The following is a 23612-nucleotide window of genomic DNA, read 5'->3' as shown; positions in this document are numbered from 1 at the left end:
CATTTTTTTAAATTTTATTTTATTCAGAGTTAAAAATGCATTGGAAATAATATCGTCTTACTTATTAAGATAAGAACTTCAGACGCGTACATAGGTATTATAATTTCTCTTTTAAATTTATACAATGAGAAAAAAGTATGGGCAAAACTACTATGAGATAATAAAAATTACCGTGTTCCTTGCTCTATGGAAACACTAAAAAGCGCGGTAACTTTTACTAAAAGTGCTATTTCAATGATTTTGGTATAATTAGCAATGAAATGTTGTTTTATAATATGTGATAAAAATTTGGAAACTGTATTGAAATTTGTAAGTTTTATGATGGTACCTCAAAACATGGCATAAAAACCATCTATTCGGTTAAATTTACTTTTGTAATTTAACTATATGCGTAATAATAAAAACCATAATTTTGAAAATCAGAATTTCTAGTAAACCGTTGCCATATGAGTGGAATAATAAACTTATGAATAATTTAAATACAGTATGTTTTAGTTTTATTAGCAAAATTATGTTGATTAGTTAGCAGATCATGCACAGTAGTTAGTGAGTGTGTTAACTCATATGAGGAAACTTGAAGATTTTAAATATTTCTTTATAACATAGAGTAGCATCTAGATACAGCAAACAACTGAAATTAATTACTTAGAATACAGCTTAACAAAATATGGCACATCATCACCGGACACAACAATATAGTGAACTGACATCTGCTTTCAAAGCATGTTTTATGTACAGATTCTGTAATGAAAAAGCATGAATGAAGTCACTTACTTTATCTAAAAAAAGAAATATCTGTTGTTAACACACGACCGATACTTAATTCTATTAATTTAATGTGTTCAGAGGAGTAACAAACCACTCCAACACGCTTTTTTTTCTCTAGAAACGTCTTTACCATATGCAGTATGGTAATTTTGCTAGACTTTTTTTCTCCACGTACTTACTGAACACTTTATGACTTTTGAAATAGCAATTCTATCAACTTGATTATGAAGTCATTCTATTCGGCGTAAAAAATACATGGGAAATACTATCTCACTAGTCTATATAGCAAAGTTTAAGTTTTCCCCTTAAACTGCACTTACTCAAGTGCACCGAACCCCAGGTTTTTTATTGGGTCAAATCATAACTTATGAAGTGATTTCCATTTCCCCCTTAATTATTTCCGTATTCAACTACTTAGAGGAACTGACCTATCCAGTGGCGTACGCAGAATTTTTTCAAGGGGGGTGTTCATAATTTTACTAAAAGAAATTCGAGTATGTAATAAAGCACTATTATTTCCCTAACATAGACAGCTAGATAATTTTGACTTTTTATTTAGACAACATTGTTTAGTTAAATTTTGATTTGATTTAAGTTTAAGAACATAATTTAGTATCTTCTCGCATGTAATATCTTCTGAAAAAAGTCCAATGTCATATGGGTGGGAAGTAACACTTTGAGGGCTACTTTCACATTCATCAGATTTTGTTATGCTACAAACGTTTTCTTCAACGTAAGTATCAATTTCTGTACAACAGAAAAACTTACATTGGTACTAGATGCTGTCATCTCACTAATTTCCGGTCGTAATTTTTTCTCAAAATAATTAAAAATTGTTTAATTCTTGCGTTTTGACATCCTAAAGATCCAAGAACAGCAAATATATATATATATATATATATATATATATATATATATATATATATATATATATATATATATTGTATTGGCACCGAAATATCCGCTATGTTCCGTTATGATCTCAAAAGTTTCGAGCTGGAATGAATAACTTAAACAAGCACAGTATCTCCAATGGTATTGTTACTGATTCCTTCACTAGTAGAAATAGTGGCGACGACGGGTTCGGCGATTGAATGAGCTTTTTGTTAAGACAAAACAAAACAGATTTAGCGACAAGCTCCGAAAGACAAGCGGCAGAGATAACTCTGACTTACTAATTCCACTAACTAACTATTCAAGTTTTATAAGAGTACCTATCCAATGTTGAATATCTGTTCTTTCATTAGAAAAATAAATTGGAGGATGGGAAGGGGGTGCTGCGTTAACAGCAAGTTAAATCTCAGAATGTACAATAGTTGGAAATCAAAATTCAAGTCTGGGTTATACATAACAATAAAATCGCAATTTGATACATAATAATAGAAACAATTGAAGATAAAAGAGAAGAAAATTATTTACACTATATACAAGTACTAACTCCATTGCACTCCGTTCCCCCTTTTATATATAATTTTTCACCACATCTCAAAAATTCTTGAATTGTCTCAAAGATGACAGAACGTCTAGGATTCCAGAATCATCGTGTAAAGACCTCGCGAAAGCCAGCCAGTCTCGAAAACTATCGCGACTGGCAGGACAGAAAGGAACCAGTCCGTAACAGTATCACGTGAATTTGGTTTCAAAAGTACAACCCTATTACAGTAAATGTTTTTTCAGTATTCTGAGAAATACCGTGAGAAAAAAAAGTAGGCATAAGACAAATAAAAATATATAGTCTTAAAAAATAATAACCCGCATAATTTCTACTAAAATTTTTATTTTTGTCTGAGTTCAAGGGGGGGTGTTTAAACCCCTAAACCCCTCCCTTGCGTACGCCACTGGACCTAGAAGAGAACTCAAAATCTCAGGTTGTCGTCGTCAAACATTCAGCTAAAAAAATTATCTGTTTCTTACAGAATTTTTATTTTCCAAGAAGTTTGTTGAAGTAAGCTTTCGAATTTTGCACAGCTTAATTTTAAATGTTAACTTATTATTGTTATTATTTGTGCAAATGATAGTTTGAGTTGCAAAAATTAGAAACGCAAAATTATTTTTCACAAGCATTCCTGTTTTTTTCCCTCTAACGAAATCGAATTTCAGATCCTTGAAATATAAGGGAACACATTATCAAACAATCTTAGGCTCGACACTTCGACGAAGAAAGCGGTTGAAAGTAGACCTCCAATGTTAATTTTGCATTTGGAGTATTCTGTCATACTCTCTTTAGAATTAATAAAAAAAATTTCGGATCTGACTGACCATATGCCCAACACTCGGTTACCGACAACACAAATGCCTGACTACTTTTTTTCCCGACAGGTACATTTGCTCGACAACTCATTTTTCCGACTTGTTTATTTGCCCGACAATTTGTTTTCCGCACAGAACGTTTGCTCGATATGGTGGATATGGATGCTCGATATGGACACAGAACGTTTGCATGTAAGTGAAATAAGTATAAAATTCGCTGTTGACAACTGTTTAGCTTTCTAAGGGTTTTGGGACCTGGTTTCGTAGCTTAAAAATTAAAATGTCGTCTGCATTATTTTTTAATAAGCATATGCTGTGTTATCTCCTCGAGCCATTAAGATTGAGTCCTAGAATGTAAAATTCGATCATTAGGATCAAAAGTTATTCAGGGTGGTTCGTTTATTATTTTGCGCACTGTACCTCTTTTTAGGAATGCCCATACTTATCATTGAAATGTTTTATTTATTTATTTTTTGTAAAATTGTATACTTTGAATGGTTAAACATTTTTTAGAGTTTTCTTAGCAAACAAAAAAAAAGTTATTCTTTTTGCTTATTAATGTTTTTTTAATTATTTAATCCAAACGATATTTTAACAGTAACAAATTCATGACAGATGGCGCTCTTTTTTCATTCTTCAATCGTTTTCACCTTTTCTTAACAACTGAGAAGCTTTCGACTTTTTTTTGTTTTTTTAATTGCATCAAGAGCCGGCTTTTCCGGTGTCTCTTATTTTCGTTATTTTACCGAGAGCAGACGATCTTGACACAACCTGGGGAATTTTTGGCATCAGTGTTGATTATCTTTAAACGTAGAAGTGCTTGAACTCGTTGGATCCTCTCTCTACAGGTCATCACAGTTAGTACTAACTCTTTCACTCACCAAGAGGTACCTAATTTCCAAATTATTTTTTTTACATGAGCTGTTTGATTTTGGTCCTATTTCTTAATATAGTGTGGTTTATTAATGTTGGTGAAGATAGTTAGTCAATAAATATATTTGTTTAATAAAATATATATATGATTGCTATATTATAGTTTTTTTCTTAAAATTTACGTTAGAAATTTTATTTATTTATGTTTTTAATATTATTATATTTTATTATTCTTATATTTTAACATTCTTACATTTTATTATTCTTATATTTTATTATTCATTTATTTCGTTATTCTTATATTTTATTATTCTTATATAATTTGTTTCAAAATATCTTAACGAATCTTTGCGTAGTCAAAAAATTTAAGCTCTTCAATTTTTCAGATATTTGTTTGAAATTAATTTAACTTAATTTTTTTGTAAGTTAATTTGTTATTGTAAATAGTAATATTTCCTTTTATGCTTATATATTTATCATATCTTTTTTCATTCGAACTGTTCCTATAACATTGTTTAAAAAAACATCTTAAGCGTAGAACTTAAATGATAGTATTTAGAACTTATTCGTATATTGCATCACTTATACGTAGAACTTTGAGATGTTCTCAGAAACATATAGTACTGGAAACTGATTTAACATAGTAGAATAAATATCATCTTACATAACTTATATAATAAAAATTTGAACATATTCGTATAATATGATGTTGCATCATTATATACCTAGTATTTTGTTATATTCTTCAAAACATAAAATACCGCAGATTCGTGTTGCATGTAGAACTTATATAATGTTTTTTAAGACATGTACGTATTTTATTATGCTAAAGCATATAATTAGTATAATTTTGTATCGTATTAAATGCAATCTTTTGTCGAGTTTTTTTTTCCAACTAGATTCAATTTGTAAAATACATTTGTAAAGTTTTTCGATTCCGCAATTAAATAGACACCCGAGTTAATCACATTCCCCTGTCACCGAGTTTATCACAGACACCGGAGTTTATCACATTCATCTGTATGTTTTTAAAGAAAAAAAAATCTTGACTAAATAAACCGAAAAAGAAACGAAAAAATAAGAAACCCAATCAAACAATTTCCTCCATTTGTATTCCTACACTGTAAAAAATTCCGGATTAAATTAAGGTATAAAGTACCAGCACCCAGTAAAACCCAGGGAGTAAAACCCATTTAGGTGCTTCATCAGTAAAACCCAGCGAGTAAAACCCATTTAGGTGCTTCATCAGTAGAAACCATATTTTATGTTATACCGAAAATTTTTCTTCAATATATATTTAATTTGAGTGATTTAGTGATCTTGCGATGATTATGACTATAATAATTACTATCGATAATATATCAGATATATTGATAATATATCGATAATATATAATACGATAATATATCAGAATTTTTATCACGTAACATGTTCCGGTGAAAAGAACCGGTACTCTGAGTGTTGGTACTTTCTACCGTATTTTGATCCGGAATTTTTTTAAAAAGTTTTTGAAACTTTCATTTTTTTTAACGGATTTGGGTTTCTGACTCACGAAAGCTATAGTGGGTAGCCGCACACTGGGAAATATGGTCCCCATAGTTTGGTGAGGAGAACGGTCCAAAGTTTGAATCCCTTAATGTTAATTTTGCTTTCTGCGAATTTCACCCTGTCTTGAAAACTTTTTATCCAAATTGAAAATTGTTTGTACACAATTATAAAATTGGTTTACACAAAGATAATTCCACGAAAAATATAACCATTAGTAAAAATGTATTATTTTTTATTATTTCATTTAAAAAGTGCTATAAAAATTTTGAATTGTAACCTATAAAATTTTTTACATCATTTTAAGAAATGTAATTATGCATGAAAAATTCAAAATTTGAGCTAAATCGGTCGAATAGTTCTTGAGACATGTAATTTCAAATACACAACTTTTCTAAATTTCGATTTCTTCGGAGCTATTTAAACGATTTCGTTCAAATTGTGTATTTTGCCTTGTAAAATTACATACTTCAAAATGATATAAAAAAGTGTATACCTTACAATTCAAAATTTTTTCAACTATTATTTTATAAAATAATTAAATTACTAATAATTAATTAACTCTGAGCTAAAATTTATAATTTGCATTGAATTATCTTTGGATCAACGAGCTTTATAACTGTGGCAATTTTTTAAAAATTCTCTTAACTTCTCGGGATGTGGAAAAATACTCAAGTAAAATTAACATTAAAGGGTCCAAACTTTGGATCGCCCTACTGACCAAATTGTGGGGAACATATTTCCTAGATTGCGTCTGCTCCCTATATTCTGGGGATCAGAAATCCGAATCCATTGAAACAAAGGTATGTTTATTCAAACAAAAATAAGTTTTTGTGTCGAATTTCGTAACTTAAAATGTCGTGTGCACTAACTAATTAGCATATTTGAGGTCACCCCTTCGAACCATTAAGATTGAATCCTAGAACGTGAAGATCTGATCGTTAGTTCGAAAGTTATTCAGTATGTTTTTTTTTTGACACACTGTACTGTAATTACCACTACAAGAAATTTTTAGAATATATGACGAAAGTAAAATAAAAAGAAAGTAACATTAGGGATCCCAAATTTATATTTAAGTGAGGAAAAAACAAAAATGCTGCTATTGTAATGTGCTGAATCACTAGTTAGAACACCGATCTTAATGTAATCGATTTCAGTTAGGTAGCCTGATGTTGATTGACTCATTTCTAATAATCACCATATCTTTGTTTCCTCTAGCAAGGAAACAGGTTTTTAGATTATCTTTCTTCACTAGTTATTTTATAAGAGTTTTTATTCAATACCTATTTGCACGGAGAAAAAATTCTGCTAAAAATACTGTATGATAATGACATTTCTTGTAGGAAAAATCACTATTCTGGTTAATAAAACCAAAACATACATATTTAACCCATTGATTTGACAGTTTTACCGTTCATATGGTTCACCCGAAATTATGGTTTTCAAAACTATAGCTCTTTATTACGAGAAATTCAGTAAAATATACAAAACTGAAAATCAAACTTAACCAAATGAATGGCTTTTATGCTCTGCGCAAAGGTATGATAAAACTATCAAATTTTACCTTATTTACCAAATTTCATCACATATTATAAAAACATATTTTATTTTTAATTTTACCAGAATCATTATCGAAGCAATTCGGCACAAATTATCGAGCTTTTGGAGCTCCCATAGAGCCAGAAACAGGATAAATTTTACCAAATTTTGGTATTTTGATTGCACTTTTTTCCTTAGAGCGCAATCCCTTATGCGTATATTTCAGTCTTTTTTTTTAACAATAATTCTAAAAGTGTATATTAAGGACAGTAATTTACGAACATACTGTATATTATGTATATGTTACAGTTAAAGTTGGAAATCCACCTTTAAAAGTATGAAATAAAGCATACACATTGCCTAGGCGTTGCATACACCAATTTACAAACTAGTAAAGTATTAAGTATGATAGTTTCATTCTTTTAATTAGTATGATTATGATTTATTAGTATTAGGGGAAAGTAACTTCTTAGTGCAACAAGTAATTTTATGTATTGTTTTCTTTTTCCAAGAAGAAAACTTTTAATTTTTAGTAAATTACTTTCTTGATTGACATTTTTTAAAGTTAAGGGTCATTGCCAGGTATACACTCGTTCAGTGTTAATTAAATTGATGTTTTCTTTTATTAGATATTATTAAAAATAATCAGATAAGTCAGTTAGGGTAAAATAAGAACAAAAAAAAAAGATTTAATGTCAATAATGAAAGAGAAAATGACATTTTTCTTTCGCCTATTTCTTCCCCCGTGATTCACGTATTTCACATCTGATCTAGAGCCCCTGAATTGATAGTATAGGAGCCTTAATCTGATCTAAAGAGCATTTGTCATTGTTTACAACGCTTAGGTAAAGCATACAATAATTTTCACATTACATATTTTGTCTAAAAACGCCAGGCGTTGTTTGCAATCCCTAGATAGTGTTAACAATGTGGGCAATTTGATGTTTGCCGGGTAACATGTATGAAAAAGGATATACAGAAAAAATGCAAAGTTTTCTGAAGCAATTTCGAAAATTAACATAAAGCTACTGAAGAAACAAAAATAATTCCACATCATTAATTTACAAAAACAAAATATTAAATAATACATCCTTTCTTAATACAAATATATGGCTCATTTAAGTTCCATAAATTAAAAACACTTCGCATACAAAAGAAAAACACACTATTATGTTACTTTTATTGATTTATAAACTTATATCACTTCAAGGGGTTGAGAATTTTGACTTTTAATATTTTTATTTCTTTTGTTAATTCATTTTATTAGAGGTAATTTTTTTTTTTGCGTTCTTGATTAATTATTTATTATTCAAAGCGTGATTATTTGTAAGAGTGCTTAATTTATTTTTTAAAGCCTATTTTATTTTTTGATGCGACCATTATTATGAATGACTCTTGACATATATTAAAAAAGGAAAATAATGTAAGGGAATCGGAGTAATCTGTGGTTGGAACTTTTAGTAAACAGGCGAATTTATAATTCTGTTTCTTATGGTACTAATGCACAAAACTATAATAGGTCCCATCCTAATTAGTGTGTGGGAAACTTGGACTCTTCCAGAGGAAGAAGAGAATAACATTATTATGAATGACTCTTGGCCTATATTAAAAAAGAAAATAATGTAAGGGAATCGGAGTAATCTGTGGATGGAATTTTTAGTAAACAGGCGAATTTATAATTCTGTTTCTTATAGTACTAATGCACAAAACTATAATAGGTCCCATCCTAATTAATGCGTCGGAAACTTGGACTCTTCCAGAGAAAGAAGAGAATAACATTATTATGAATGACTCTTGGCCTATATTAAAAAAGAAAATAATGTAAGGGAATCGGAGTAATCTGTGGATGGAATTTTTAGTAAACTGGCGAATTTATAATTCTGTTTCTTATGGTACTAATGCACAAAACTATAATAGGTCCCATCCTAATTAATGCGTCGGAAACTTGGACTCTTCGAGAGAAAGAAGAAAATAACATTATTATGAATGACTCTTGGCCTATATTAAAAAAGAAAATAATGTAAGGGAATCGGAGTAATCTGTGGATGGAATTTTTAGTAAACAGGCGAATTTATAATTCTGTTTCTTACGGTACTAATGCACAAAACTATAATAGGTCCCATCCTAATTAGTGTGTGGGAAACTTGGACTCTTCCAGAGAAAGAAGAGAATAACATTATTATGAATGACTCTTGGCCTATATTAAAAAAGAAAATAATGTAAGGGAATCGGAGTAATCTGTGGATGGAACTTTTAGTAAACAGGCGAATTTATAATTCTGTTTCTCATGGTACTAATGCACAAAACTATAATAGGTCCCATCCTAATTAATGTGTCGGAAACATGGACTCTTCCAGAGAAAGAAGAGAATAACATTGTGGTGCGTGAAAGAAAGAAATTAAGAACTATTTTTGATGAAGTTAAAGAGGGCAATTGTTCAAAAGAACAAATGCACAAATTTACAAAATTTATAAGGATATTTATGTAATAAAATTCATAAAGTTCTACAGAATGCAAATTTGCTATTTAATTACAGAAACTCAACACATAAAATATTCAAACACAAACCAATATAGAAAAGCTAGAGGGCGTCCAAAACTCAGATGGTTGGGAGCCAACAATGCAGATTTTAAAGTAATCAAGGTACTGAACTGGCAAGATCTGACAACTAGGAGAGCGGCGTAGAGAAATATTCTAGAGAAGGCTGTCGGGCCAGTGATGATATTGATGATTTATGGTATATTCATTGACTACAAGTTTTTAATTTTTGTATAAGTCACTTTCATGGGATATTTGATCTTGTAAACAACCCCGTATTCACACCAAAAGACCACTACTGAAATGATAAAATAATGTTCTTATAAGACACATTAAAAATCATATTTCCTCTTATATATTATTTATTTAACTGAATATTTAATGTACGAATGCCACGACTTCAAATGAACTCTTTTAATCAATCATCCTAATGAATTAGTTCATCACGCGCGAAACTGCCCTAAGTGCTCTTTTGACCTGCCTTACGGTAAAGTAGACATAATATGTAATCTAGTTATCCAATGATTGGGGAATTTTACATGACAATAAAACTCACCAGAAAGTTTCCGGAATTATAATTTTATTTGCAAGCGAGTTGTTTTACGTTTGAACATAACACATAGGTTTAAGGAATAAATAATTGCATTTTGACGCTTTTTTTAAATTAATATTTCCTATATTTTAAATCTCATTTAAAGTTGTCGGATGTGAGTTAGATTAATTCATACTTAGGCGTACTTTTTATTTATTTATTTTATTGAACATCGAAATTCGTCTCATAGTAAGTCTATTTTATTCTATTCGTCTCATTTTATTGAACATAGAAATTCGTCTCATAGTAAGTCTATTTTATTCTATTCGTCTCATTTTATTGAACATAGAAATTCGTCTCATAGTAAGTCTATTTTATTCTATTCGTCTCATTTTATTGAACATCGAAATTCGTCTCATAGTTTAAATGCATTACAGCAGATGTGTGTGATAAAATGAGCATAATACACTGCAAACACAGCGTGAAGAATAAGTTTTATTTAGATTTCTTTTAGATATCTTTAAAGACATTTTTTTTCTTAAAAAAAAGCAATTACCATTTAATTATTACCTGTGAAGATTTAGGGGTATTATTACGATACGTTTCTAAAAAAAAAAAAAAGATTTTTAAAGGGCATTTTTTGGGTGAAAAACACTACGGTCTCTATGTTGGCATAAGGATAATTCAGTGTGTTTGTTCGTGTATGAGTGAAAATTATGATGACTTGTAAAGTACTTGTCTGAAAACAATACTAAGGAACACGTTTGGGAAAAGTGTGTCTCTTAATTATAATAAGTCCTTCATATTTAAAACTGCTATTTTCTTTCTTTTTAGTTTTTATGAAAATTTGTGCGAAATTGAATTCGATAAGCATTTATTTCCATTTAAAGTTAATTCTGTGAGAAAAAAAATCAAAATGGCCTCAAGGGGCAGGAAAATACAATCTCCAACAAAACCTATACTATTTGATCTTAAATTTTCCTCTCAATAGTTAGGCAGTGATTAGCTTGTTTTGTCTTGCAGTTTCTTGTGACGACCTAATTTTTCTCAAGGTTAATTTAAACTCATTATTCGCAGATGAATGCTAATCTTGTTTAAGAAGAATAAATAGTTATTACAAAGAAAAAAAAAGATTATGTAAAGTAAGTTAAATGAGAACATATAAGGATAGAGATAAACTACATTGTTAACGATTTTTTGAAATATTCATTATTATTTTTAAATGTGACTTATCATTATAGTGCTCTAAGTCCAGCTGTTCCATTGGTTTTGAGCAGTGGTAGGAAAAACTACATAATTATTTGTAGTTTACTACAACTAATTTGTTACAATTGTAGTTAACTACAACTACTTTTTTTTAAATGTATTGACTACAAACTATGTTGGAATTTTAATTAGTAATTTCTTCACTACTTTAAGGAGACGAGTCTTGCTGGAATTTAATTTACACTCATGTTCAAAATGGTTTTGAATAAGAAATTGACATACATTAAATATAAGGAAATAATTAAGATTAAATATTAAGGAAATAATTAAGAAATATTTATTTATGTTTACATTAGTCACTTTTGTTATTCAATAACATTTTTTTCGAATTTGCTAATTTAACCTTCAACATTTTATGACTTTTTCGAAAGCAAATATTTAATTTAAGAAATGCGAAATTATGAAATGTTTGCAATTTTTTAATGCTATTTATCCTTAATGATTTAATGCTGTTTTTATTTACTTTACGAAATTATAAGTACATCCTGAATACGTTCTCATCCTTTGAAGTAACATCAATGTTTCACAAATGTGCATTCGCACGGAAAAGTGTAACCAAAGTGATTAATTATCTATTTTTCGTACTGGCTAGTTTAAATATTAATAATATGTGATTTTAAATACGTAATTTCTATTAAAGTTCCATTGGTGCTACAAGGTCATTTTCATTATATCCATTGACGAACCCTCAAAGTTTTGACCCCATCGAATTCGAAAAATTATTTGTGTCAGAACCGATTTTCTTTTCTAAACTAACGTTAAAAGTAGTTGCTAAGAATAGCTACAAACTACTGATTTTTTGTATCGCACTACTCACTATGCTACTTTTTTTTTTTTTTAAAGTTGTACAGTGCACTACAAACTACACAGTAGTTTCACTACTTCTAGTGCGGTACTTCCGACAACTAATTTTGAGCTTAGATAGAATGAATTTCTTACGTTCTGTTTCTTTATTAATTCATGAGTAAAGAACAAAAGAGGGAAAGTGAAACAAATAGTCATATTTTGTAGCTGATACGTTGACAGTTAAATAATTGCCTATCTTCGGCGATTACTTAGTCGTTGTTATTAGATAGCATCTAGTATTTGAGAATTAATATTTATTATAAGCTTTGTATCTAATTATAGCTTTTGAAATTGATATTTGTATTTTGTATATATCTTGAGATAAAATAAATAAAGATTGAACAAAAAGCAATTAATGTAATATTTTTAATATAAATCAGTTTTCAGATATAAATGTTTTAGTGATTTTTGCATTAGTAAATTTTAAATCGTTTTTTGTTAATTAAGAGTTTAATTTATGTAACTTTTTAAATAATAATTATAAGAAAATATGTTTCAAAATTATTAAAAAAATATTATTATTTACTAAATTTTTTTAATTTTATAAATAAAAAAATATTTACTCGTAGACGATATCACATGTCTTTTATTTAAATTTAACGAATTTTGGTTTGTTTGAGTCGAGGTAAACTAAAATATTTACTATTTAAAATTTTTTATCAGTATATTTTTAATATATAGCTACCTTGTTATTATCTCAAATTTTCAGTACCTTATAGATGCTAGGGTCCGTTAAAGTACCCTTCATAAAATATTTTTTTGTTAATCTTGAAATTTTGCAAGTTACTCGTTAAAACGGATTTTTCTCAATGTTTCTCATTTCATAAATGGACATTTTACAAAATTTTACTTTTGAAAAATTGAATCAATAATGTCTTCAATTCTTATTTTTAAACTACAACTTCTAGAAAGGCATGTTTATGTTTTTTCTATTATTCATAGAAACAGGACCCAAGCAGTAAAAACAATTTTTCTACAGCAATTAGAATAGAAATAATATAGAAAATAATGAGTATGTTTTTCACATATTCCCAAATTCACAAACTTACACAAAAAGCCTAGATAAACTATTGACTTTTGTAATTTTTCACGAAACAGGACCCCATTTTCACAAATTCACAAAATAAATTTTATTCTAACAAAAATTCAAAGAGTTAGAAATAGCTACTTATCTTCATATGTTTTAGTAATATTTGTCACTTTTGAGAAAAATTTTAATTTTTTAAAATGATTAAAATGAATTTTCTTGAAGTTTTTTTTATCTGTCCTGGCCAATAATTTGCCAATTTAAATTATGAAAATATTTAATGACAGTATTTTTCCCGTGTGGAACTCATGAAACATGAATTTTTAAAGAAAATAGAAACCTTTATCTGAATTGGTAAAATGAAAGATAATGTGTTTATTAAAGGGAAAAAAATTACACTGAAAGGAAATGCCACGCTGTTAGAAATTTCTCAGAAAAAATGGTTAAATGACAATTTAATTGTTATTTTACCATATTCAAACAAAATAGTAAAATAATCATAAATAAGATGGTATACAAACTGTTAAGTTTGAGAAAAAATGTTTATTGATTGCTTACGCTTACAACAACCAGAATTTTATCGCACCAACTAGGCCCATCCAATAAAATCACATAGTTCATGGAAGATGGTGAATATTATATCCGAGAGGGCAAATTTGTCAATCTCGTGACCGACAGCGAAAGGATGGGGGTTCGAATCCCAACTTTGACGCTACATTTCTCTCTTCAACACATGAATAGTTTCCAGTGTCCTGCGCCCTCTAATTTGTGCTCCTGGGGTATTAGAATACGATACTCTCCTTTACGCATTAATGGCAGCATAATAGTGCTCCTAAACTGCGTCAAATGTCCAACTAAATTTCTTTTTTACGGTTTGTAAATGGTTTCAAAACCGTAAAGGGTAAAAATGTTCTTTACCGTAAACTTTTCGGTTAATTGGATGGGCAGACTGCTGCCTGTTATTTTACCGTAATTTTAGAATGAAAATTCTAACAGTGCACTACCACTTATTTAAGAATGGATAAGAATTGTGTTATCTTATTCATCTTATCAGCAACTGAAGCTTATCATCAATTTGTTGACATATTGGTTTATTGCTCTCGATGATTTCGTACTAAATCTTATTTATTAAAAAGGAGTTAAATTTCTACGTTTTGGTTGTAATATCATCCACGATTTCGAATTCGTTATAAATTGATGACTTAACAGATGTTCGGTGATTCGTTCAAATTAAGTGAGACCACAATAAGATGATTGGAATTCATTTGTTTAAAGATTAATCGCGATCAAGTTTGATTTCGTGACTTGAATAAATATTTTTTCAAACTTTGACAACTCTAAGATACATCATACGCTCACGTAAGTTCTTGTTTTGCATTATATATTCATGTTTATTTGCAGAAATAACTTGGAATACATTGATTTTATTTTTTAAGAAATAAAACAAACCATAATAAGATAAAAATGATATTCTAATATTCATTTATTTTCGGAATTGTATATTCTACAATAGTTATTAATTTATTTCTGGAATAGTTGGTATTTGTTCAATATAAATAAATTCTGTATTCCTTTCTTTAAACTACTTAAATGATTGTTTGTATCATCAAATAAATACTATGTAATTTTATTATTTTTTTTACGATTTCATTTTTATTAAATAATTTATTAGCATAAAAATTAATTTGAATAAAACTATAGATTCTTTTCAAAAATCTTTTTGTAATAATTTGCCTTTTAAAAAAGTCTAGAGAAAAGCAAAACATTTGTGAATGGAAATTGTTCTGGAAATGGAAATATTTATGTTCCTGAAATGCATTTACATTAGTAAATTTTATTTTTATTAAACAATTTAATATGCATACAAATTAACTTGAATAAAACGATCGATTCTTTTCAAAAATCTCTTTTTAATAATTTACCTTTTAGAAAAGTCTAGAGAAAAGCGAAAAATTTGTGAATGGAAAGTGCTATAGGAATGCAGATATTTATGATCCGGAAACGCTTTTACACAAGTGGTGCTAAATCGAAATTTAAATTATATTTGAAGCGATTGTACAACAAAAAGTATCGTCTTTCAGAAACAAAATAAACCTTTTTCGAACGGAATGTAGCCTCGTTCAATTACAATTGAATTCATTTTGACGTTCAATTCATTAATTCAATTCATTTATTCTTTCATACATTCATTCTCATTCTTCGTTCAATTCACTTTGACCTTCTTCACCAATTACTAACCAGCACTCTTATAAAAATCGGTGTAACGTTTAAACATAGTAACTTAAACCATAGTACGGTTTAAATTTGGCTCAACCTTATGCAAGTGTTAGATTTAACCACATTTCTGTTCAAGTTTAACCATAGTATTAAGCCATCAAGCTTACTATATACGATAATAAGATTCCACAGCACCATATTAAGGTTGAAGAAAGTTTGAACGATGTTAAGTCGTTTGAAGAATGAAGAAAATCGTCTTCAATCCACACTTAGTAAAAAAAGTATGGTCAAAACTACCAGAATAAGGTAAAATTTATAGTGTTTCTAATGGCTTTATGGAAACACCAAAAAGCTCGGTAATTTTTACTTGTACTTTTGCAATAATTTTTGTAAAATTAACAATAAAATATGGTTTTATAATAAGTGGTTAATTTTAGTAAATGTGGTTAAATTTGGTAATTTTATCATGATACCTTAGCCTTACAGCATGGCATAGAAACCATTTGTTCGGTTGGATTTACTTTTCAGTTTTGTATTTTTACTAAATGTGTAGTAATAAGATTTATAATTTAAAAAATTAAAATTTCCTGAAAGCTGTTACCATAAGTAGGGAAAAATTACCAAATGAATGGTTAAATTTCATATATTTTAGCTTTAATTGCCAAAATCATGTTTTTTTAAAAAAAAAATTAAAAACGTCGTTATTATACAGTACGGTAATTTTACCATAATTTTTTTCTCTGTGTAGTCCACAAAATTACATCATGCATATTCATAATCAATAGTTCTTTGATTGTGTTGTTATGATTTGCTCGTTTTATTGAAAAACCACCATTCTTCAAATGTCACATAATTGTCGTGGTTTGCTTATTGTAACAGATTTCTATAAAAAACAAATTTAAATTTTATAAAACCATTATTTTTCCATTCTTTTATTCGAAAGACAATCGTAATTTCATACTCCACCAATCTGTGACGATTGTTCAGTGTTCACTGTAGTTCAAGTTCAGATGAAAGTGTGTCAACAACAAATGCAATTTCTTTCGTTTCTTCTTCCTCGTGGGATAGTTATGAGATTTTCTTCCTTTCTGTCAAAAGCAAGAGAAGCGAGTGGTTTAGGGATTTTGTGGATTTACCATTGGGTTTTATTCCTTTAGTTTAATATTTTTTCGAGGTAAGTGATCTTCTCTAAACATAAATAACGTTTTCTTAAAGCTTTAGCGGTATCAATAAAGTATTTTCAGCTATTTAAAATTAATTAGAATAACATTGTTTTGAATTGAATTGGTATCTTCAGGAAACAAAAATTTCTGACTTTAGGGTTATTTTTTATTATCTGATTTTTAAGATTACGTGCTTGTTTCCAAATTTTCACTAATATTTCAAAAATGTTTAATTGTTATTTATTATTAAATAATAAGTATTTTTAAAATATTCAAATATTTATTAAAAATAGTAAAACAATTACCTTTGATATTTGCAATTGCTCTTTTCTAGTTATATTTGTATGCAATCTAAAACAGATTAAATTTACATTTACAATTTCAATTTGCTTAAAGTAATAAATACACTGCATCGGCAAATGATTAGTAGATTTCTTTTTAAAGTTTTTATAAAATTTTGTTTTTTTGATAACGTAATTTTTTATTATACATATTGAGGACTCATACATTTTAAAATTTTATTACGCATGTTCTGCAATGCAGTATCATTTTCTTGTGAATTTTTTTAGTATTAGTCATTTTTATTAAATTTTCATTAAAAAAAATCATCGTTATCACCTTTGAAATTTTTGTCAGTTAAATTCGTACAAACTTTTTACCAAAGGATTCTTTAAAAATCGAAACATGTAATTTTCTTATAAGTTCTTAGTAAAAAATTAAATACCATTTCAGAAAAAAAAAATTTAAATTATTTTCTTCAAAAAGCTGTAAATGATTTTTTGTTTTCGTAACATTTTTTTAAAAGTGTATGTAGCTCAATCTTAATCAAATTTGAATAACGCTACTTCTTTTAAATGTAGCTTTTTATGTTTTTGTCATTTAGCTGATAAAAAAAGTTCCTGTCAAGAGCAAGAGTTTTAATTATTAATTTTAGACATTCTTAAATAAATAAAAAAACTAATTTGAACTTTCTTGTAAGTCCTTATAATCTGTAAGTTATTCATAAAATAATGTGAAACTATTCATAACAAGACGGGGGGAAATGAAAGAATATTTAATAAAAATTATAAAATCAATAAAATGATAAAATAATATTATAATTAATAAAATTATAATAATTAATAAAATTATAATAATTAATAAAATTATAATATCATTTAAAAAAGTTATATTATCTTAGTACAAACACAAATACGCATAAATCTTTGCGTATTTGTGTTTGTACTAAGTCTTATTTCCTCTTATTTTTCAAACGTAACGTACTCAATATGGTTTTATGTAGTCATTTATCTTCATTATGTTTTTACCTGTATTTAAAATATGCCATATCTAATAACTTCCTACTCACAGGAAAGGTTTATAAAATGCTAAATATAGTCATTCCTTCATTATGCATACATCTAGATTTCTTCCGTACAATTCTTTTTGTTTGCAATTCAATGGGTCATTGACCTAATCGAAACAATAAGATTCATCGTAAAAATGCCCATTGTTATTTTGCTTGAAAATAAGGTATTTGAATAAAGTTTACAGAAATTGTGTCGAAATAATTCTTTTGTTTCTCTCTTTTCTGGCGGAAAGAATTAAAAACATTTTTATAAACAATGTTTTACTAATTTTTAGAGTAATGCATTTTGTTTTCTGATTTATTTCGTTACTTTGGTCAGTAATGCCTCCAAAACTTATTATTTTTTCTTTCATTTTTTTAAATGATTCGATATGAATTTTTAAGATTTGAAAAGTGAAAACAGTTTTATTTAACTTGTAAGTAGCTTAACTCAAGCTGGAAATCTCATCACGACACTATTTTGATTAACTTATTTTGCAGAAACATTTTTAAAATTTTTGTTAAGTTTTAGACTTAAATTTAGCTTAATTTTAGAAGAAAAATTAACAGCAATAAAAGTCTTAAACATTTAGGAAATAACAACCTTAACAGAAATCGTTGAAGCTTTCAATTTAAATGTTTTAGAATGGAATGATGTATATCGTGATAATTTTGTTAGATTAAAAGCCCATTTTATAGAAATATTTTTCTATAACTTGTAATAAGTTTTAAATCTCGTTCTATCACAAATATTATAGAAAATGTGGTATTACTTGGAACATTTTAGTATTAGAGGATCAGCCTTAACACACCGAGAAAACAATTCTTTAAATTACCATACTTTATGGTAAATTTCCATACTACAAGGTAATGACATTTCTGGTGAAAGAAAAATCTCTATTCTGAATCATAAAACCAAAATATACAGTTTAAATAATCACATGAAATAGTAGTTGTAAGATATTACCTGATTGTAAAAGTCATTGACTTTTAATTATACGCAAGTGAAATAACAGTCGACATAGTTTGAGCACTTCAAAAATAGGCACCCATTTTCAAGAATCTCTAACTCTTCTCATAACGCTTTCTGCTACTTTGAGTTTAATTATGTAATCTATTGTATCACTTTAATAATTTTTTTTCATCTTTTCTATAATCTTCAGATCTGCTGCTTCCCTAATCTTAGGTGCACGGTGAAAATAATTTTGATAAAATTACTGCATTGTATCGTAATGAATAAACTATTCTAGTTAATAAAACTCAAATATACGGTATTTAAGACATTCATTTGATAATTTTTCAGTTCATATAGTAACGGATTACCAGAAATTTTGGTTTTTAAAGTTCTTTATTGTTCTTATTACCGCAAATTCAGTAAAAAATACAAAACTAGAATTACCGAATAAGTTATTTTTATGCCATGCTCTATCTAAGGTATCGTGATAAAATTACCGAATCTAACATCATTTACTAAATTTTATCAAGCAATATAAAACCATATTTTATCGTTAATTTTATCAAAATTACTTAATTACCCAAAGTTACCAATTACTAATTAATTACCAAAAGCACTTCAGTAAAAATTATCGAGCTTTTTGGTGTTCCCTTAGAACCAGAAGCACGATAAATTTTACCATATTCTGGTAGTTTCGACCATACTTTCTCTCTCCGTGAGTTATATAAAATATTTTGTTCCCATGATTGATATTTACTTTCAGGCCACTTACCCGTTACAGAAATTTTTTATATCTCAGGCACGGATATAAAACTTTTTATTAGTATCCTGAATTTTCATTAACGTGTGAAGGCCAGATTACTTTTGAAGGTCGATGTTATAATCCTTCTAGATAATTGCTTCCATTACACAAGTTTAGGTAACAAATACTTAAACAGAAATCCTTTGCTTCGGGGTATCAATAGATCTTCAGTATTATCGTCCTTGAAAGCACTATCTTCGAACTGCCATTTTTATTTGAGTACTTGTGAGAAGCCGGTTATGTGAAAATAAACATTTTAAGGTCAAGCAACCTGTTTGTAATCATGTAATTTTGTAAATCTAACTTTTCATGCACGTTTTTGATCAATTATTTATGTTGGAATACAAATAGTATTTGGTTTGAAGCAATGTAATTAATATTTGAAACATTAAGACTTTTTCATGTAGAAAATTCATGTAGAATATTAAGTAATGTAAAATCCTTGATTTAGACTTAAAGCTTCTTTTAACTTAGAATACTTAAGTTAATAATTTGATAGTTTTTAATGCAAAAAGCATGAAGTTTAACTAAAATGTAAATACTTAATACGACTTATGTATTTAAGTCAGAACACAGTAGACGTTCTATAGTGACTTATGCAGCATTAACAGATTTTTTGACTTGTTTATTTATTAAAATAACTCTATATAACATAAAAACATAGTACTGTAACATAGTTTTCCATTGTTACGGGACATTTTTATTGACCGTAAAATTACATGGTAGGATTCAGTTTTCTCACATTGATTTCCATATTGTTTTGTTGGCCTCAGCATAAAGTTAATATAAGTCTTAAAGATATTGTTTTCTTATAAATTTTGTGACTTTAATTGAACAGTATTTACGTATGTTGCTATTATTGTTTGATTTCTAAATTAACAGTTTAAAACTAAGAGATTGTTTTTTTATTATAACGTTATTCTACGCTGCATTTTTTAAGATAAAATTAGTTAAATCGGCGTCTAATCTTATTAAATTTCTATAATTGATATTTTTTTGTGAAAATTACATTAATATACCATTATAAATTACTTTTAAAGAGATTCCTTAAATGATAGGGAAAATACTATTAAAGAGATTCGTTAAATGATAGAGAAAATACTGCTAAAGAGATTCGTTTAATGTTTCTGCATATTTCATAGTACGGTCAGCTTCATGCACAATGTGATGCATATAAAAATTGTATTCAATATACCCAACCATTGGGTAAGCGAAAATACTAAATGACGGATGCGAACTTACCAAATTTTTTATAACAAAATACTTCTAATTTTAAATGTTATTTCAAACAATGATTACTTAAAAAAATGATTTATGTTCACTAATAGATCTTAATAGAATTATAGAGGATAAATTTGGACATGGGACGTGAGGATACAAGCGTGAACAAACAAAATTAATTATTTTTAGTACATGTATTTTAAGTGAATAATTTCATCGTTCGTAGAAAAAACTTTTTTATGCCAAAAATTAACAATTATTGCGAAGTAATCATCAGGTTAGGTGAACGGCAGCGAACGGGGGCTTAGACTCCTAGTTATGAAATAAAAATAATTTTACCCCGTTCTTGAGTATTTATTATGAAAATCATTATTTATCTAACTGAAACAAAAAAGTACTATATTTTTAGCTAATTATAAATCTTTTTAAAAATTAATATTGTGACTAACAAAACAGGTTTGCAAACATGGCAAACTTTTGTTTGCAGTTATTCTTATTTATTTAAATTTATAGTTCTCAAAAACATATTAAAAATTGACAATAAAATATATTTGACAAATTTAAATAATTATGAATTAATTAAACAATTCAAATTAGTGTGACCAGTATAATATACTATAAAGAAACAAATTAATTATGAGTAACTGAATCATGGGAGTAAATGCATTTATAAAAACATTTAAAGAACTTTAAATAAAATAAAATATATTTAGTGGAATAACTTTTTTAATTTTATAAATTTGACAATTAAATTTCTTTTCTTTTGTTTGTATAGACTATGAAATTGGTAATATATTGTTACGCTATGCTTTTTTTGAAGGTTAAATCGTCACATCAAAATGTTTCATAGTATTGTTTTCATTTACATTTTTTTCAGATGCGTAACTTCCTTTGGATTATATCACAATGCACAAAAACAACTGAAAAACTTTAAAATGTAGATTAATAACATATTGGATTAAGCCATTCAGTTGTAGAAAAAATAAGTTATTCATGTATACAACTATCATTATCATAAATTATACAATGTCTCCATAATATTCATTATTCAGTTTATGAATGGAATTGCTCAGATATTTACAATTCTTGAATGAGTGTGATAAAAAGTGCTATAATTTATGCATGGTTCTGCATAAAATATGCGATGTATGTATAAAATACGCAATGTAAATAATTTAACTTATGTATACGTCTGCACAGGGTTATGTAATTTATGAATAAGTTTCTCCAAAATTACCCATTGTGCAGCTCTAGTGCGACGTAAATGAACTACAACAATCAAAATTATACAGTTTATCAATGGATTCACCCTGAGTTTTTCAATTTATAAAGATATCAGTTAATTTTCATGCTATTTGCTAATAATTTAAAAATTATTTTCACGAAAACGATTTCTTTCATAAAATAAGAAGCATCCCTTATCCATTAGTATTTAAAAATAACTCAAACTTGTTAAAAGTTTTGACAAAAAATTACGTTTTATTCTCAATATATTAATAAATTACAAAACTGAAGCAATTATTTATTTCATTCTTAAATATTCTGCGTTTAGTTAAGAAACTAATTTCTGTATTATAATTATGGATTTTCTTTTAGGAAAGCAGATTAAAAAATAATTTGTAGAACCTTCTTATTAAATGTATACATAGGCCGGATGCTGAATATGCACGGCTTTTAAACACCTATATTGCAAACCATAAACAATGTGAAGTGATATTTTTTTTACAGTAGTTCAGACGTTGTTAGTTCTTTCTTTTGTTTAAAGGATAATTAAGAGACCAAATAACATTTGATATCAAGGTTTAATGGTTATAATTACATAATAACTTAATAATAACTACCAACGGTCGGAAGTAGCGCACTACAAGTAGTGAAACTATTGTAGTCGCTACTTTTTTTCGTAGTTTGTAGTGAAGTGTGCTACTTTTTTAAAAGAGTAATGTAGGAAATAGCGCGATGTAGAAAAAAAAAACAGTAGTTTGTAGTGGCTTTTGGCAACTACTTTTTGCATTAGTTATAAACAGCATTCTAACACAACTAATATTTTGAATTTGATGGATACAAATCTTCACGGGTCTGTCAGAGGACGCAATTTTAAATGCCCCCTTTGACGGTGAGTTAACAAGAATCAAGTATTTAGACTTACTCATAACTAATATTTAAGCCATTGAGAAAGATAGATAATTTATCTCTTTGGTCACATTTTCACATGCGAATGAGGCTCATATAACATTGACATTTCTAAAGAAGGAAACTTATTTTCGATACACTTAATTTCTTAGAGGAAATAAAAGAGCGTTAAACACTTAACGAAATTACAAAGATTTGATAATTTCCTAGCATCTCTTAAATTAAATATTCACTGTCAAAACGGGCATAAAAAGTTGACGATTAAATTAACAAATTTAAAAGAAATGTTCTAGAAAAACAAACTTGCTTACATGTAAACATGAATAAATGTTTCTAAACAATTCTCCATGTTTAATATAAGCCAATTTTTTTAAATTCAAAACCAGTTTGAACATAACGTGTAAATTAATTTCTCCAACTGTGTAAATTATAAATGTGTAAACTAATTTCTCCAGCAAAGTTCGGTTGCTTTAAGTAGTGAAGTAGTCACTACATTTCTAAAGTAGTTTGTAGTCACTACAGATAAAAAAAAAACGTCGTTGTAATTAACTGCATTTGTAACAAAGGTTTTGTAGTGAACTACAAAAATAATGAAGTTTTTTCGACTACTGAC

At 27.8% G+C, this 23612-nt stretch overlaps 1 protein-coding gene across 2 annotated transcripts in view; it reads left to right on the top strand.

Moving 5' to 3' along the window:
- The first annotated feature begins 3748 nt into the window (after positions 1-3748).
- LOC107441256 (DGAT1/2-independent enzyme synthesizing storage lipids) overlaps positions 3749-23612 on the top strand; it is a 70873-nt gene continuing 51009 nt past the window's right edge. Inside the window, exon 1 of one of the 2 annotated variants that reach the window (XM_043045793.3) lies at positions 3749-3905. The gene's annotated coding sequence lies outside the window, so the exon portion shown is untranslated. Of the gene's footprint in view, positions 3906-16459; positions 16576-23612 lie in introns of those variants that run through there. The other variant, XM_071179995.2, reaches the window with a different exon arrangement.

Source organism: Parasteatoda tepidariorum, chromosome 1, assembly GCF_982258835.1.
Source record: "Parasteatoda tepidariorum strain Cologne lab strain chromosome 1, Ptep-v5.0, whole genome shotgun sequence".
Classification (NCBI taxonomy): Eukaryota; Metazoa; Arthropoda; class Arachnida; order Araneae; family Theridiidae; genus Parasteatoda; species Parasteatoda tepidariorum.
Note: the sequence above shows the minus strand (reverse complement) of the source record. Positions and strands in the feature narration are given on the sequence as shown.